Consider the following 16,637-nt stretch of genomic DNA (forward strand, 5'->3'; position numbering starts at 1 on the left):
ACTTCCTATTTAAAAAAGCAAACAAAAATAACCTTTTATTCTTTTGCTTGAAAACCCTCTGGTATTTTCAGATAAAGCAAGGAAACACATTCACCTTGAAAACTGTAGTATTAGTAACTGAAGCTGTAATAAAACACCTGCAACTTGGACCTATCTGACAGTGATAATAATAAAGACATGGATTCATCTTTTCAATTATATTAAAAGATAAGAGAAGAAATATATAAAAGAAATAAAAGGGATTGCTTTGCTCTACTTTCAAGAGGGTTTCTTCTCTTTGTGCTCTTTTTGGACTTCTTTGCTGATATTGCAAAACTGCCTAGTCATAAAAGGGCAATTTGATATTGATGGCTATGGGATAGGTTCAAAGCCGTCCTCTGTAAGGGACCACAGTGTGGCAAGTATGAGGAGACTAACCAAGATATTTCAAACTATACTAAACTGAGATCAATTGGTCTTCAGTTAGACATTTCTGTGTCCGTTGATTTCTCTTCAGGTGCCATAATCTTCATTCTAGCAGTGTTCCAAATTATTTGACTTTGCTGACAGACCAGGGCAGACTTCTACAGAGACTGCAGCAGCTTGCTTTTTATTTGCTTTTTGTCACTTGAAAACTATCCAGTTTCTCCAGTCTGATGTTAAAGGGTGCTTATTTGCTGCTATTCCAGCCAAATATGCTGCCATTTGATGGATGAAAAGAGAATTTTGTCCTATGTTATGGTGCTAAGCACTTTGCATGAGTATCTGTTGACTCAGATCAATCAGATTATATGCTGTGAATTGATGTTTTGAGCAAAACTCATTTTCATTTATTTGTTTATTTTCACTAAGAATATTGAACACAAAGTATCTGTTGGTTCAGACTTTGGCTGCATGTGTTAATGAGAGTTGGACAACTGACAACCTCTTGCCAAGGTAAATAATTTTCACCAAAGTAAATCGTTATCCAGGAATGTGAACAAGCAAATTCTTTCTGCTAGCATTCTAACATTCTTCGGGAACAATAGTGAAAACTGCATGCAAAAGGAAAAGAGAAAAGAAAAAAAGAAAGAGCATGATGTTCTTGGCACTTCAATTTATAATTCATTACTCTCTTGTTGGCTTGAACCTGCAGATTTTCCTGCCAGGTTCCGGCAAGGGGCACTTCATTCAGTCTGTCGAGTCTCCTGCAATTCAGCAACAGCTTTTGGAGTGCTGACCGTATGTTGGGATTCCACCTACAAAACTTCAGTCAAATAAGCAATGGTCTATTGGGAGATAATTGACTGCAACATGACTTATGAATACTGAGACAAACGCATTGCAACTACATTGTATCTGCATTGCAATCTTAAGCTATAGTATTAAGTATGCAAGGAAAATTATAAGACATGCTGTAACTCACATCATTATTATCGAGGAAGTAATACATTTTGGATCGGCTTGAATTTCAACAAAGTAGCAGCCATTTAAAACCTTTCCTGTTATATGTTACTGTGGGCCAAACAAGTGTAACGGATTTATCACAAGAGACAGTTGGGGAAACTTCTGTCTCCTCACATGTTCAGGCAGAGCAGAAGGCTGCTCCACTCCACCAGAAAGGCTATGAGAAGACAAAAAACTCTTTGCCTTTACAATCATTTTCATGACTAGACTTCATTGCTGAGATGCAGGTCTTCTTGCCTCATTCTGAATCAGAGAGGCTGGTAGCTCACAGGGCAGACTATTTACAGTCCTTTTTCAGAGTCAGATCAGGTACCTTCAATTGTAGACTTCAGTTGCTGGTTGGAAGTAGACTTCTGGTGTTTCTGCCTCTCCAGCTGAACTGGGAATACACAGCACATCATAAGGTGTTAGAAAAAATAAAATAAAACTAATCTGAAATGCTTCCTACTGGAGAGGAAAAAAAGTAGCATGCCTGGAAACATAGTCTGGCAGAAATCTTGAGCCCTGCTGCTAGACCTGGAAGGGGTACAGGGCTGCTCTGGGAGGCATGTATGGAAGCGGAGGTGGAGGCCGAAATCGGAGGTTTCTGAGAGGTTTGCTTGGAACTGGGAAGTAAAATTTTTGTGACTGACAGAATAGCAGTTGTATTCTGTGAGGGGCATAGTATTTGGGAATGATCAGGTCCCTTGTAAATTCATCCATGACCTATTGGTCATTCTCTTTACATGCAGGAATTTTTGACTTCCTTAATAGATTTCTGCTTCACAGTTAGGTAGGGGGAAGCATGCACATAATAAACTAAGGCAAGCCACCTGACTTGCAGTAACTTTTTAGGCTGACATTTTGTATTATATTCAGTAAAGTGCTTCTACTTAAGATTAAAAACAAGCAACACATTTAATCTTCTCATGTCTTGGCTTCTGTGTGGACCATAGGCTAGCAAGAGTTCTCATGTTGTTTGTTCTGAAAAGGTATTTCAGATTCTTTACCTCTTTAAAGCAAAAACTGAAATAAGATAAGGCTCATTACGGGGAACTTTAAAAAGCGGCTGAATAGTGCTTCCATTTCACTCACACTACATTCTTTCTCAGCTTTCAAATCTTTCTGGTTCAAGTTCTTATAAAGAAGAAAGATGTGTGTCTTTATCAAACGCTGCTGAAAAGAATTAGAGTTATAAATGAAATCATTGTAAAACAGCTTCAGTGTGCAGGGTGGCAAGAATTTAATGGCGTCAATGAAGTCATCTGTTGCACAGAATGCTAACCTGGTTTACAATGTTTCAAGCTTGTTCTGCTAAATCTTGTTCTCCTTCCTATTGCCCATATGATTTTCCATTTCCTTTTTATGTCAATGGGCACTCTTGATATATTACTCCTCTGACCTATTTCAGGTCTCTGTGTTAGAGAAAGCTGACTGTGCCACTCCATTGCTTCCTATTGCTTTGAACACCGTTAATTTTGCTGAAAGTTGCATTAAGTCACATAGATCCCAGTCTGGGTACAGCCCCACAGGCCCTGAGCTGCTGGCCCCAAGCTGAGCCAAACTGGGGCTCCTGGGCCCATGGACAGGGGTGAGGAAGACCCCAGGGAAGGCTGGGCAGGGCCAGCAATGCCTGGAAGTGCCCTTAGGGCCCTGATGCTCTGACCTGAATGAATCACTGGCTGAATTTGGAAGGGGCCTCTGTAGATCATTTAGTCCAACCCCCTGCACAAAGCAAGGTCAGCTAGAGGGGTTGTGCACAATCAGGTTTTGAATGTCTCAAAGGGTGGAGCCTCTACAACCTCCCTGGGCAACCTGACCCTGTGTTTGATCACCCTCACAGTAACAAAACATTTTTTTCTTGTGCTTGAATGGAATATCCTGCACCTCAGAGTGTGCCCATTGCCTCTTGTCCTGTCCCTGAGAAGAGTCAGGCTCTGCCTTCTTTATCCCCCGCAACCTGATGAGATATTTATGTACATTGATAAGACCCCCCTGAGCCTTCTCTTCTCCAGGCTCAACAGCCCCAGGTCTCTCAGACTCTGCTCGTATGCTCCAGTTCCTTAATCATCTTTGTTGCCCTTCACTTCATTTTCTGCAGCAGGTCCATGTCGCTCTTGCACTGGGGAGCCCAGAATTGGACCCAGCCTTCCAGATGTGTCTCACCAGTGCTGAACAGAGGGGAAGGACTGCTTCTCTTGCCTGCTGGTGATGCTCTGCCTAATGCAGCCCAGAAGGCTGTTGGCCTTCTTTGCTGCAAGGGCACATTATATATATGTGTACATCCATACCATACACACACTATTCAGGATATTAAAATGATACATCAATTTCTCCCAAATTCCAGTTCTAGAACTGTGTTAGCATACCACAGAAATGCATAAACTTCTTAATTATACTGTATTACTACTGCAATCATCTGTAAAAGGCATTTACTATATCCTTAGAACTAGAAAAATGTGCAGTCTGAATTCTCAGTCTGGGACAACAAGTCAAGTATTGGCACTGGCATGCAAAAAGTTATGTATCTATTTCACATGGTAACTATGTGGCCATCAATAAATCTGCTGGGAATAGTTCTGTTCTCATTTACATTTCATTTCCTCACCATTAACATAGTATATGAAGTGGGTAACAGTTTCTTCACTGATAATTGAAATTTCAGTTTCTTATGAAAATGCCAATTTTTAAAAGTTATTTTACAAGTTCTGAACTTGAAATGTGTATGTCTTTGTAGCTGTGTCCTACTTAGAGCCAAAAGGTATCACACATATCAAAAGGTTGCTTAAGAGTTTGAAATACCCGTTGCTCTTTGCTCCAGTTTGCTGTGCAATGCAAATGTTGAAAATATAGCATTAACAAGATTACAAACAACATGCACTACCATTACAAAATTTTAATTTGAAATGTGCTGTATTTTTACAATTACTTGGCATCTACCTTAAAATAAGAATAACTAATAGACTGAATTGTCCTGTCCTCCTGCCCCACCATGGGTCCCACTGAAGTCAAGTTTGACTGGAACTTTTATCTGAGAAAATACTGTATCTTTGGCTCAGCACCAACCATTTCATTTCTATAGCTCAGCCCTATTTCTCTTAACCATTGTTTGCATTTTTAAATGGTGGAATGCAGTTTGTGAGAGACCTTTATGGAAAGACAACTTTCCATGGGTGCTTACCATATATTTTCTGTCTAATTACTTAGAATTTAATAAAGATAAATTATCTGAATTTTGCTTCCATGGAATAGTTTTGTTTCAAGTTGCTGTTCCTAGAATTGCTTGTAAATGTTACCTTGAGAAAGGCCTAGAAATTGGGAATCTGCCTCTCTCCCAAGTTACCTAGTCAAGCCTGCAAAGCCAGGCTTTCTATTATTTCTTCTAGCCTTATAAAGCTTGATGCTTGGACATTGTCTGGTCTAACATGCAGTGAAAGAGTTGAGGATGACTTCTTGTAAAATATGCTGTAGTCTGTTTTCATTGCAACATCATCATTATTTATAGTAATGACAAGTATGCAAGACATGTTTTTTTCCCAAAGTAGTGATGGCAGTAATGGTAATTGCCATGACAACTGCGTGTACGGAATATCCTGAGATGTTAGCCCAGGCACTGAAGCTGATGCTGCTTTTGCTCAGCCGGCAAGGAGGATCGGAGAAAGGATGCCAAATTGAAAGCAATTTTTTTCTTAAGGAGGAGAGGGATGTAGTAGCAAACGGGGCATTTCAAACTCCCATTGCCAGTAAGGTGCCCTTTCAGCGAAGAAGGTAAAAACTGGCTCTTTCCATAATAACACAGATTTTGGATTTAAAAACAAATTATTCCAAATCTAAGATTTAACTTAAGGTAAAGACTAAGGAAGAAGAGTAACTGGGGGTAAAAGAGAAAGTTGACTGTGGATAGCTCAGTGTCACACAATAGCTAGACAGTCAGCCATTTTTCTCTGTGGATGAGGTGCTAGTGAAGCCAGTTTTAATACATCAGTCTACTTATTGACCAAGCAGTTTATTATTTATTCTATACTTTTGCTTCTGGAATTTCCTTAATCTCTGTTAGAAAATATAATCCAGAATTAAACATTTGTACCTCATTTTCTCAGAGATTGCCTCAGGAAAGTAAGCATGTATCTGTAATCACAGCAAGGGCAGATGGGGCTGTGTGTACACATACCAAGTAGCCTCTGTAGCTGTATACTTTCTTACTGAAGCTGGTACCATGATAGGTTTTTAATCCCTTAATAGATTTATGTGCAGTTAAATGCCAGCTAATTGTTAAGCACTGTGTGTGCGTCCTCCTTGATTGCCAAGTAGTGCATTGCCTTTGAAACACACCCTCATGATGCACATATTATTCATGCACAACGATACAGCAGGGGGGGAGTCAAAAGCTGGAAGTGAGAATGAGATGTTTTAGCAGTAGGCTTAGCAGACCTGAGCAAAAAAACCACAAGCTTTCCACAGCCATTGTAATGGTACCACTCTTTCTGGGCTAAGAAGTATGGAGTCACTAGCACAGGCTAGCAAGGGTTCTTGTGAGTCATTAAGTTTTGTCACTTGTTAATACAGAGAACACTACCATATAAATCCTTTCATGATCATGACTAAGACAGAGAAATTGCCATAGAACTGGGAAAAGAGTGAGCTTTGTCAAGTCTGCGGGCTTTAAATCTTCCAAAATATTTTTGCTGCTTTTTGAGCGCAGCGAACAGAGGCAGCGAACAGACGCAGCAGTTTGCGCAGCAGTGGTTGGGCTCTGACTAGAACTTGAGGATCTTGTGGAAGTTGTGGGCTTTCTGAGGACCCCCGAGGACCTAGAAGGTGATCGCTGTGAACAGGAAAGGGGAAGCTAGGCAAGGACAACTGCAGGAGGCCTTGACTTCTCCTGGGAAAAGCTCGTGGGAAAAGCTCCAGCTAGGAGTGGCTGCTGCTAACGAGCTCTCTGGGTTGCCCCTGACCAGAGGGGGTTGGGGCCTTTGATCCCAGTGGCCCTTGATTGGGCGGTCAAGCACCCTGTGAGTCAGTGCTAGGGAGAGGCCTATATAAGAGCCAGGCCTAGAGCGCAGCTAACAGAGGCAGTGAACAGAGGCAGTGAACAGAGGCAGCAGTTTGCGCAGCAGGGCGCGCGAAGGGACGTGCGAAGGGACCTTTGTTTCTGTTCCCTGTGGTGTACATTTCCTCAAGTATGGTCATGACACGCCGCACAGCGCGTTCCCCAGCGGCTGTTGGAGTTGCTGTGTCAGAGGCTTGGACCCAGACCGACCCTCTGACAGTAGATGCAGCTCTACAGGTCTCAGGCTGCAGGGAGTGCTTGGGGCCTCTCCAGGAGGCCTGGGCTGGCAGTCAGCTCTCCTGCAGGAGCTGTGCTGCTGTTGGCGAGTTGTGTCGTCAGGTAAGGGAGTTACGGGAGGAGGTCAGTAGGCTGTGCAGCATCCGAGAAGCAGAGCAAGAGATAGACAGGGTATTCTTGGAGACTGTGCAGCTTCGGGAGTCCCAACCCCCTGTAGCAGTGGAGTTGCCAGAGGGCTCTGTGCCATGTGAAACGGTACATCATAACATCGTAGAAGAAGGCTGGAAACTGGTCACTGCTCGTGGGAGGAGAAAGGCTCCTACTCCTCCTGAAGACCTGAAGCTGAAGAACAGGTTTAGTGCCCTCCAGGATGAGGAGGAGATGGGCATGGCTGCCAGGGAAGTACCTGGGACAACAGACCCTGTGCCCTGCCGGAACACCCGGAAAAAGCGGCGGGTGATTGTTGTGGGGGACTCCCTGCTGCAGGGGACGGAGGCATCTATCTGCCGACCTGACCTCATGTCTAGAGAGGTTTGTGGCCTGCCGGGGGCTCGTGTGAGAGACGTCATGCAAAGACTGCCTAGGCTTGTCCACACTTCGGACTATTACCCACTGCTGCTCTTTCATGTGGGCGCCAATGACACCAAGGGCAAACTGGAGACCATCAAGCAGGATTTCAGAGCTCTGGGGATGGTGGTCAAGGGTCTGGGAGCCCAGTCATCTTCTCCTCAATCCTGCCAGTGAGGGGGATGGATGAGAGGAGGAGGAGACGGACTTTCCAGGTTAACGACTGGCTGCGCCGCTGGTGTTGGCAACAGGGTTTTGGTTTCTACGACCATGGGACCCTGTTTGAAGATCAACAACTGATGGCGAGAGATGGGATCCACCTCACGAGGCGGGGCACGTGGGTCTTTGCCAACAGGTTGGCCAACCTGGTAAGGAGGGCTTTAAACTAGGAAAGATGGGGGAAGGGGAGAGTTATAGTGACAGGGTAGTTAGCAAAAGACTGCTCATGTCAGGATGCCTCCAGCAGGTGAATGCAGCCAGGGAAGTGCGCATGGGATGTGGCTATGGAGGACCCTCTTTTACCCCTCCTGGGAAACCTGCATGCTCGATCACCTCCCTGAAATGCCTGTACACCAATGCACGCAGCTTGGGGAACAAACAGGAAGAACTAGAGATGTGTGTGCGGTCGCAGGGCCATGTTCTCATTGCAATTACAGAGACATGGTGGGATGACTCATATGACTGGAGTGCTGTCATGGATGGCTACGTGCTTTTTAGGAAAGACAGGCCAGGAAAGCGAGGTGGTGGAGTTGCTCTTTATGTGAGAGAGCAACTGGAATGTATTGAGCTGTGCCTAGGGGCGGACGAAGAGCGAGTCGAGAGCTTATGGGTAAGGATTAAAGGGCAGGCTAGCATGGGTGACACTGTTGTGGGTGTTTACTACAGGCCACCTGATGAGGAAGAGGAAGTCGATGAGGCTTTCTACAGACAGCTGGAAGTAGCCTCACGATCCCAGGCCCTGGTTCTCATGGGGGACTTTAACCACCCTGATATCTGCTGGAAAGAACACAGCTAGGCACAAACAGTCCTGGAGGTTCCTGCAGAGCATTGGTGACAACTTCTTGACACAGGTGGTGGAGGAGCCAACAAGGAGAGGTGTGCTGCTGGACCTCGTACTAACAAACAAAGAAGGACTGGTGGAAGATGTGAAGGTCGGGGCAGCCTTGGCTGCAGTGACCATGAGATGGTGGAGTTCAGGATCCTGCGAGGAGGCAGCAGGGCACTAAGTAGGATCGCAACCCTGGACTTCAGGAGAGCAAACTTTGGCCTCTTCAGGGACCTACTTGGAGGAATCCCATGGGTGAGGGCCCTAAAAGGTAGGAGTGTTCAAGAGAGCTGGTTAATATTCAAACACCACTTCCTCCAGGCTCAAGAGCGGTGCATCCCTATGAGTAGGAAGTCAAGCAAAGGAGGCAGGAGACCTGCATGGATGAGCAAGGAGCTCCTGGCAAAACTCAAGCAGAAGAAGGAAGTCTACAGAAAGTGGAAAGGGGGACAGGCCACTTGGGAGGAATATAGGAATGTTGTCAGAGTAAGCAGGGATGCAACGAGGAAGGCTAAGGCCCGTTTGGAATTAAATCTGGCTAGAGATGTCAAGAACAACAAGAAGGGCTTCTTCAAATACATCAGCAGCAAGAGGAAGACTAGGGAAAATGTGGGCCCTTTGCTGAATGGGGTGGGTGCCCTGGTGATGAAGGATGCAGAGAAGGCAGAGTTACTGAATGCCTTCTTTGCTTCAGTCTTTACTGCTCAGGCCAGCCCTCAGGAACCCCAGACCCTGGAGGCAAGGGAGAAAGTCTGGAGAGAGGAAGACTTTCCCTTGGTGGAGGAGGAGCGGGTTAGAGATCATTTAAGCAAACTTGACACCCACAAATCCATGGGCCCTGATGGGATGCACCCACGAGTGCTGAGGGAGCTGGCGGACATTATTGCTAAGCCACTCTCCATCATCTTTGAAAGGTCATGGAGGACAGGAGAGGTGCCTGAGGACTGGAAGAAAGCCAATGTCACCCCAGTCTTCAAAAAGGGCAAGAAGGAGGACCCAGGGAACTACAGGCCAGTCAGCCTCACCTGCATTCCTGGAAAGGTGATGGAGCAGCTCATCCTGGAGGCCATCTCCACACATGTGGAGGACAAGAAGGTGCTCAGGAGTAGTCAGCATGGCTTCACCAAGGGGAAATCATGCCTAACCAATCTGATAGCCTTCTATGATGGAATGACTGGCTGGGTAGATGAGGGGAGAGCAGTGGATGTTGTCTACCTAGACTTCAGCAAGGCTTTTGACACTGTCTCCCATAGCATCCTCATAGACAAGCTCAGGAAGCGTGGGCTGGATGAGTGGACAGTGAGGTGGATGGAGAACTGGCTGAATGGCAGAGCTCAGAGAGTTGTGATCAGTGGCACAGAGTCTAGTTGGAGGCCTGTAGCTAGCGGTGTCCCCCAGGGGTCAGTACTGGGTCCAGCCCTGTTCAACTTCTTCATCAGTGACCTGGATGAAGGGACAGAGTGCACCCTCAGCAAGTTTGCAGACGATACAAAACTGGGAGGAGTGGCTGATACACCAGAGGGCTGTGCTGCCATTCAAAGAGACTTGGACAGGCTGGAGAGGTGGGCAGAGAGGAACCTCATGAAGTTCAACAAAGGGAAGTGCAGGGTGCTGCACCTGGGGAGGAATAACCCCATGCACCAGGACAGGTTGGGGGTTGACCTGCTGGAAAGCAGCTCTGCGGAGAAGGACCTGGGAGTGCTGGTGGACACCAAGTTAAGCCTGAGCCAGCAATGTGCCCTTGTGGCCAAGAAGGCCAATGGTATCCTGGGGTGCATCAGGAAGAGTGTTGCCAGCAGGTCGAGGGAGGTGATCCTCCCCCTCTACTCAGCCCTGGTGAGGCCCCATCTGGAGTACTGTGTCCAGTTCTGGGCTCCCCAGTACAAGAGGGATGTGGCACTACTGGAGCAAGTCCAGCGAAGGGCCACAAAGATGATTAGGGGACTGGAGCATCTCTCTTATGAGGAAAGGCTGAGAGAGCTGGGCCTGTTTAGCTTGGAGAAGAAAAGGCTGAGAGGAGATCTTATCAACATGTACAAGTATCTGAAGGGAGGGTGTCGAGAGGATGGGACCAGACTCTTTTCAGTGGTGCCGAGCGACAGGACTTGAGGCAACGGGCACAAACTGAAACACAGACACTTCCATCTGAACATGAGGAAAAACTTTTTCACTGTGAGGGTGACAGAGCACTGGAACAGGTTGCCCAGAGAGGTGGTGGAGTCTCCTTCTCTGGAGATATTCAAAACCCACCTGGATGCAATCCTGTGCAATGTGCTCTAGGTGACCCTGCTTGAGCAGGGGGGTTGGACTAGATGATCTCCAGAGGTCCCTTCCAACCTCAGCGATTCTGTGATTCTGTGATTCTGTGATTCCACTCACTCTGATTAATGTGAGATTTTGTGAATGAAGGTGTTTACAGTCTATAGGAACTTTTTCTCTCAAAGCAAATTAAGGGACTTTAAAGCAGTTATCCCATGGCTTAAACTCCAAGGAACTAGAATTTCTGGAATGCTATGCTTGAATAAATAAATTTAAAAAAATGGAAATAATTTGGAGTGAGATATTTGAAATGTAACCATAGCTTCTGAGCAAAAGGTCAGCAAGGTGGTGAGAATTCTTGCAAAGTCCATGAAACTGCCTGATCTTATCCATAAAGCTGATCCCGCTTGCTTAGCATGTTAAATAACTTCAAACAAACCAGCCCTGTCAGCCTAGATTGACCATGACTGAAAAGGATTGAATGAAGTTTTCAATTTAAGAAAAATTACTGATGTGTGTGATAGGATATTCCCCCAGGGCACTTCACTGGAGCCCATTGTATCTGTTACAGTATTCACTGCAAGGCGGATCAGCCAAGGTACCCACATGATACCCCTGCTTGGGGGAATGTTTATAGCAGACTGTTGAATGGCATGAACAAATTGAGGGCTAAGAGCTTTCTCCTCTTTAACAAACACTATGAGAGTGCTATCAGTCAGTATTTAAGCAGCAGTAACTTGGAGGTTTCCTTTCGTCTTTCCATTCCCGCTCTGTTGGCTGGATATCTGTAGACCTGCTTTATTTGAAAAATGAAACCTCTTGGGACTCCTAAATGCTGCCACTTGGTCTTGAACGAGATAGCCAGTTTTCTAATAATCCCTAATGAACATTCAGCTAATTACAGAACTCTGTTAAATTTCAGCCATGTCTTGTCAAAACATTAAATACAAACACATATTCTTGATTTTGGAATATGCAGAACGTAGATTTGGAAAGAAGGAAGAAAGACAAGGTTTGAAACCAGTCTTCTGAAATATATGTAAAGTCAAGTTGAATCTCAGATTCATTTTTAGGAAACCTGTTGGCTTGCCAGTTTCTTCTCCCCTGTCTTTCATTTTTTTAAAACAATTCTGAGAGAAAAATACCTGCCTCAGTATTAAAATGTTTCCTGTGTTAGAAAGGGGCCAAAGAGAAAAGGGGCCTTTAAGAGATCTCAGAAATACCTGAAATAAGACAACAGCTCTTGAACTGTGTTGGAGCTAGTCCATCTGCAATTGGACGCAATACATGGTTTTACGAATGCCAAAAAAGGCAAAAAATCTCAACATAAACCAGAGGTGAGTGCCAGTATTCCAAAAGGAAGCAAGCTGCATGAAACATTTAAAGTGCATTTTTTGAAACACGGTGTCAAAGGGAGATCTCATTTCAAACAAATGAGGATAGGCAAACAAAAGAGGCTCAGTTTTATTCTGTAAAGGCAAAATATTTACAAGCAAATGCTCTGCCATTGTGAAATGTGGAGCCCATAATGATTTCAATGTCTCTCTGCTTTATAGCAATAGTTTCCCTTAAGAAATCCTAGATCGAAAAACTGAATGTTTACAGGAAAATATCTGATTCACCAAAGGCTTATATCACGTAAAATTCATCCTGTGTGGTAGGCCAATTGCTGGAACAGACAATGGGTGTAGTCAGGAAGACTGGAGAAGGCATCAAGCCTGGGAAAATCATAGGAAAACAAATGGATCAATGACCTGTCTGTCTAATGTCTGCAGTGTGAACTCTTTTGCCCCTAACACAGCAGGAGATCTGGTTCATTACCAATGGATATAGATACCAGTTTGCGCTCCTAGTTGATTTTTTTTTTACAGAGAGAATCTTCAAGTGCTATTGAGTTTTAACTTACAGACCTCCTGGTGTCAGGTAGTGAGGAAAAAGAAATGACTTATCTCTGTGGCTACACTTGCTTGGTTGCTGATTATTTGCTTGGATTTTTAGGTAGCACAGACACAGTTTGGATTAGTCTTAAACCTCAGCTCATGTACTTGGGATCATATTCAGCTCCTGGCATGTAACAGAAATGAGGTGCGACAAAGGTGGTATTTATCTACATGTCTTGGGCTTTGGACTGAATAGCTTGGCTGGACCTGGTCAGTATTTGAGAATACAGTGCAGATATCAGAGCCAGAAAGGGGTGGGGCAATAGAACAGTTTTAGACAGGAATATTTTATATATCCTTGTTGGTTTTATGAACTTCTAACTTTGTTTAAAGAATAAGAAATATTAACAATGCAAAGTTAAATTTACAAGATCCTTGCAGCTCTCCAAAACCATATTTTACTCCCAGTGTGCTAAACATTTTGGATTGGGTTCAGTTGTCTAAGCAGAGTCATCTAGTGCTGTTGGAGATACTCTGGAGTATGCCGTCTGGCATCCAGCTGTTCCAGATGGTCTCCTGTGTGTCCATGTCTTACTTGCCAGTTTTATGCAGATGTTCCAGGCACTTTAAGAGTCTCAAACCGTACTAGACAACTGTTTAGGCAAGTTGCACTCTTGCAGGACTTTTTTTGGTCTCTCCTTGACATTCTCCTCCATGTTAAACTTTACTTGGCCTATTCACCACTGTTGTACATCAGTGCCTGTATTTCAGACCTTGTTTTGCCCTACCTCTCAATTTTATGATATATTCCAAAATGTCTCCTTTCTTTACTTTTTTTTTTTTTTTGGTGTTGCCTCTCCCACCCTGCTGTGCTGCCTTCTTGGAAATCCTCTCAATCTGTGGGCATAAGTATGTTGCACCATCAGTGTCCAACCACAAGCGTGTTTCTTCCACAAAGCCTGCCAGTGACAATACCCCTGAATAATTAGTCCATAACCCAGTATTGTTGCACTGAGGTTGTGTGTCACCTAGTTACCCTGTTTCTACTCTCTTCTGAAACAAATTGAGAATGTGGTAATTATACTGGTTTGCATCCATGATAATGCTCAACAGAGAGTGCTGATAAAGGAGTTCAAAAGAAATAAAGTAACTCCCAAGCAGTGATTCTGGAAATTTCCTTTATAGCAGCTAAGAACTGTGCTAAGAACTGTGTCAAACTGTGTCATATTGGGACATGCATAAACTCCCCCCACTGCGGGAAATAGTGCTATGCTGGAGCTCCATGCTTTAGCTTTCTGCCTAGATATGGGGGCTGTCAATGCCTTTGAAAATACTTACTACACCATTGCATGACATAACATGAAGAAAAATAACCTGCATGTGATATGCCTTTTGTTAATATTTGTGTTTCACATCATTTCACTCTACTTCACATGAAATATTGAAAATAATGAGAAAATTGATGGAATAAGAAATAGCTACTACGGTTCATAAGTGGCTTTGGTTCTTCCTTTTCCACATTCATTCTAAAAATCCGTTTTTGCTTCAGTCTGTTCTTTTCATTTCTCCACTCTTTAGGGAGTTCTCACATCCTGCCTTTCTGATCTCTATTCTTGCTTCTCCTCACAATTTTTTCTGTTTTCCCCATCTTTATTCCTAAATCCATTGGTGACTCACCATAGCTTTATCCAGTTTTGGACTGGTGGAAAGCTGCACACACTCTCCTTTTCTACTGAAAAGAGTTACAGAAGTCCTTCTGGAGGGCTAAGTTGTGCTGGGCGGACTGAGCTATTACATTGGTACAGGACACCAGGTAGTGGAATGTCGGCTCATGAAGTAGGGGACAACATTGCTGTCAACTTTAGCTGATGAACTCTCTGAATTGCCAGGAGATATAACCAGTCTTTGTGCTTAAGCAGGAAGATGTAGCTGGTCACAGCTCATCCTCTTTGCAGGCTCTACTTGAGGGAATCCATGAACAACTAGTTTCAACCTGGCAATCTGGAAGATCTGGAAAGTATGAAAAATTCCTGCAAGAAATGAGAATTCATATCTTCCTCCTGCATGATTAGGAAGGTAAGGCAAACCAATTATCAATGTCACAACCATCTGTGATAATCGTTGTATGCTGTGTTCAGTGACAGTTTGGCAGACACTGTGAGTAGGGGGAAAACATGCTGAACACGGGTTATTGCTGTTTTTCTTTTCAAGAACATCTGATTGAAAAAATAACCAGATTGTAATTGACTATATTCCATTTTCCCCAGAGATGAGTGTCATTTTTAATTTTAGAGAGAATTTTTTTTCAGAGTTTGTAAGATGCTTTTGTTTTAATACAGTGTCCTTACAAGTCACTGTAGAGGCACACTGTAGCCATAAAAGCAAGATGTAATAGTTACAGCTTTTATACGGACACACTCTGAGTTTCTAAAGAATTGATAAAGAAGAATCTACAGAAGCAAGTCATGCATGCTCATGATCCCTGTAACATCTGGTTCTTTTGTTTACGTTTGGCATTCAATTATAATTTGTATTTTGTAGATAGGTTGCTACAACTTCTGCATGGTATTTAATATGGCCATGACTGTAATTACCCTATACTGGGCAAAATTCTTACAGGACACAGTAATGGCTATATCTGGAATGGTATTGTTTAACATTTCAAAGTTGCACTTCCATTTAAGATGGGAAGTGAAGCTTACTAAGTACTCTTTAAATATAGACCCCCTGTGCACAGACTGACTATCAACTGGGGAGTGCTGGGCAGCCTGAGGAGTGGACAACACTCTCTCAGATCCTTGCTAACCTCTCTCTATTTATTAAACAGTCCTGTGTGAAGAAAAAAATCTATGTTTTTAATATAGATGCTGCCCAAAAGGCAGCATTTCTAGTAGTGTCGTGCCCCCAGCCAGTCTATATCTGCTGGGCATTTTATCTAAATGAGAAACTACCGCTTCCAGACCCATCTCAATGACCTCTTGCAAGTTTACAATTTTCCACAAGATTTTACTTTTGACCATTTGCCAAACCAATAAAATAACTGGTTGAGGAAATTGTTAACTTACCATAGGTATTTCTAGCCTGTTTCCTGCATATTTATTTTATTCCTACATTTCAGAACAAAAATATGGGTTAATAAATCATTCTAATGCACACAGATGTGCAATTAAATCCCCTTCTTTACTATTTCTTTGCCTGCTCTGGTCTGGATTTATCTTGACACTGAATTACCACTGGAATTGTTACTTGTTGCAAGTGATTTAAGGAAAAGTCCATGTCCTCACACAGGTTTGCCTGATTCCTAGAACAACAGAACTTCAAATTTGAGTAGAGCCTTAAGACACTTTTACTGACTAAATATAGACCTCTACAGTTAAAGTAATATACTTTGAAAAAGGGGATAAACAACCACATTATAAATCATTGCAGAAGGCTTTAACATTTGGGGTGCTAATTTAAAAAAATGAAATAAGTAAACAATCCCCTCCCAAAAAAATCAACACCGAGAAGATACCAAAGGAGGATTTTTTCTCTGTGTAAGCAAATCCCTTGGAAGTAAATCTTCCTGGATTGTTTTGTGGAGAAATTAGGTCACATTTGGCTAACATCGGTTTATTGTCAGGGTAACCTGCTCCTTTGGCCCCTCCTGCTTAGATATTTTTTTTTTGGTGTGTGTGTGTGTGTGTGTGTGTGTGTGCGCGCGCACTTTCTCACTAAGGCTTACTAACAGCCTATGCTGGGAATCCTGCAAAGGAGTTTTTTTTGTTTTTTTTTGATTTCTTCCCATATCTCTGCAGGTGCTTTAGAAAGATGTGGGCCAAAAGGTTACCAAATGTTTAGACTTGTTTGATCTTGGCATTCATTTTGGTTTCTTTTTCAAAAAACTTATTTCCAGTGTAAGCAGTTGAGAACTACTAGGCTGTTTTGCAGACTCTGAAGTCTGTGTTGTAGAAAACAGCCTTCCAATAATAACAACTGTACAAAATCATTTCAAAGTAACCTATTATCTAGTCAATAATGAACAAAGAACAAGAATGTTTGTTTTGGTTTTTGTTTCTTAATCTGAAATAAATCCAGAATTTGAGAGCTCTATGGCCTTTTGAAGAACAACCCGTTCACATGTGATTTAGTCATATGACTGCCGTAAGTTTGTGGCACTGTGCTTTCTTTATAGCTTTTTTATCAGTCTGATAAT

Source organism: Apteryx mantelli, chromosome 2 (assembly GCF_036417845.1).
Source record: "Apteryx mantelli isolate bAptMan1 chromosome 2, bAptMan1.hap1, whole genome shotgun sequence".
Taxonomy (NCBI): Eukaryota; Metazoa; Chordata; class Aves; order Apterygiformes; family Apterygidae; genus Apteryx; species Apteryx mantelli.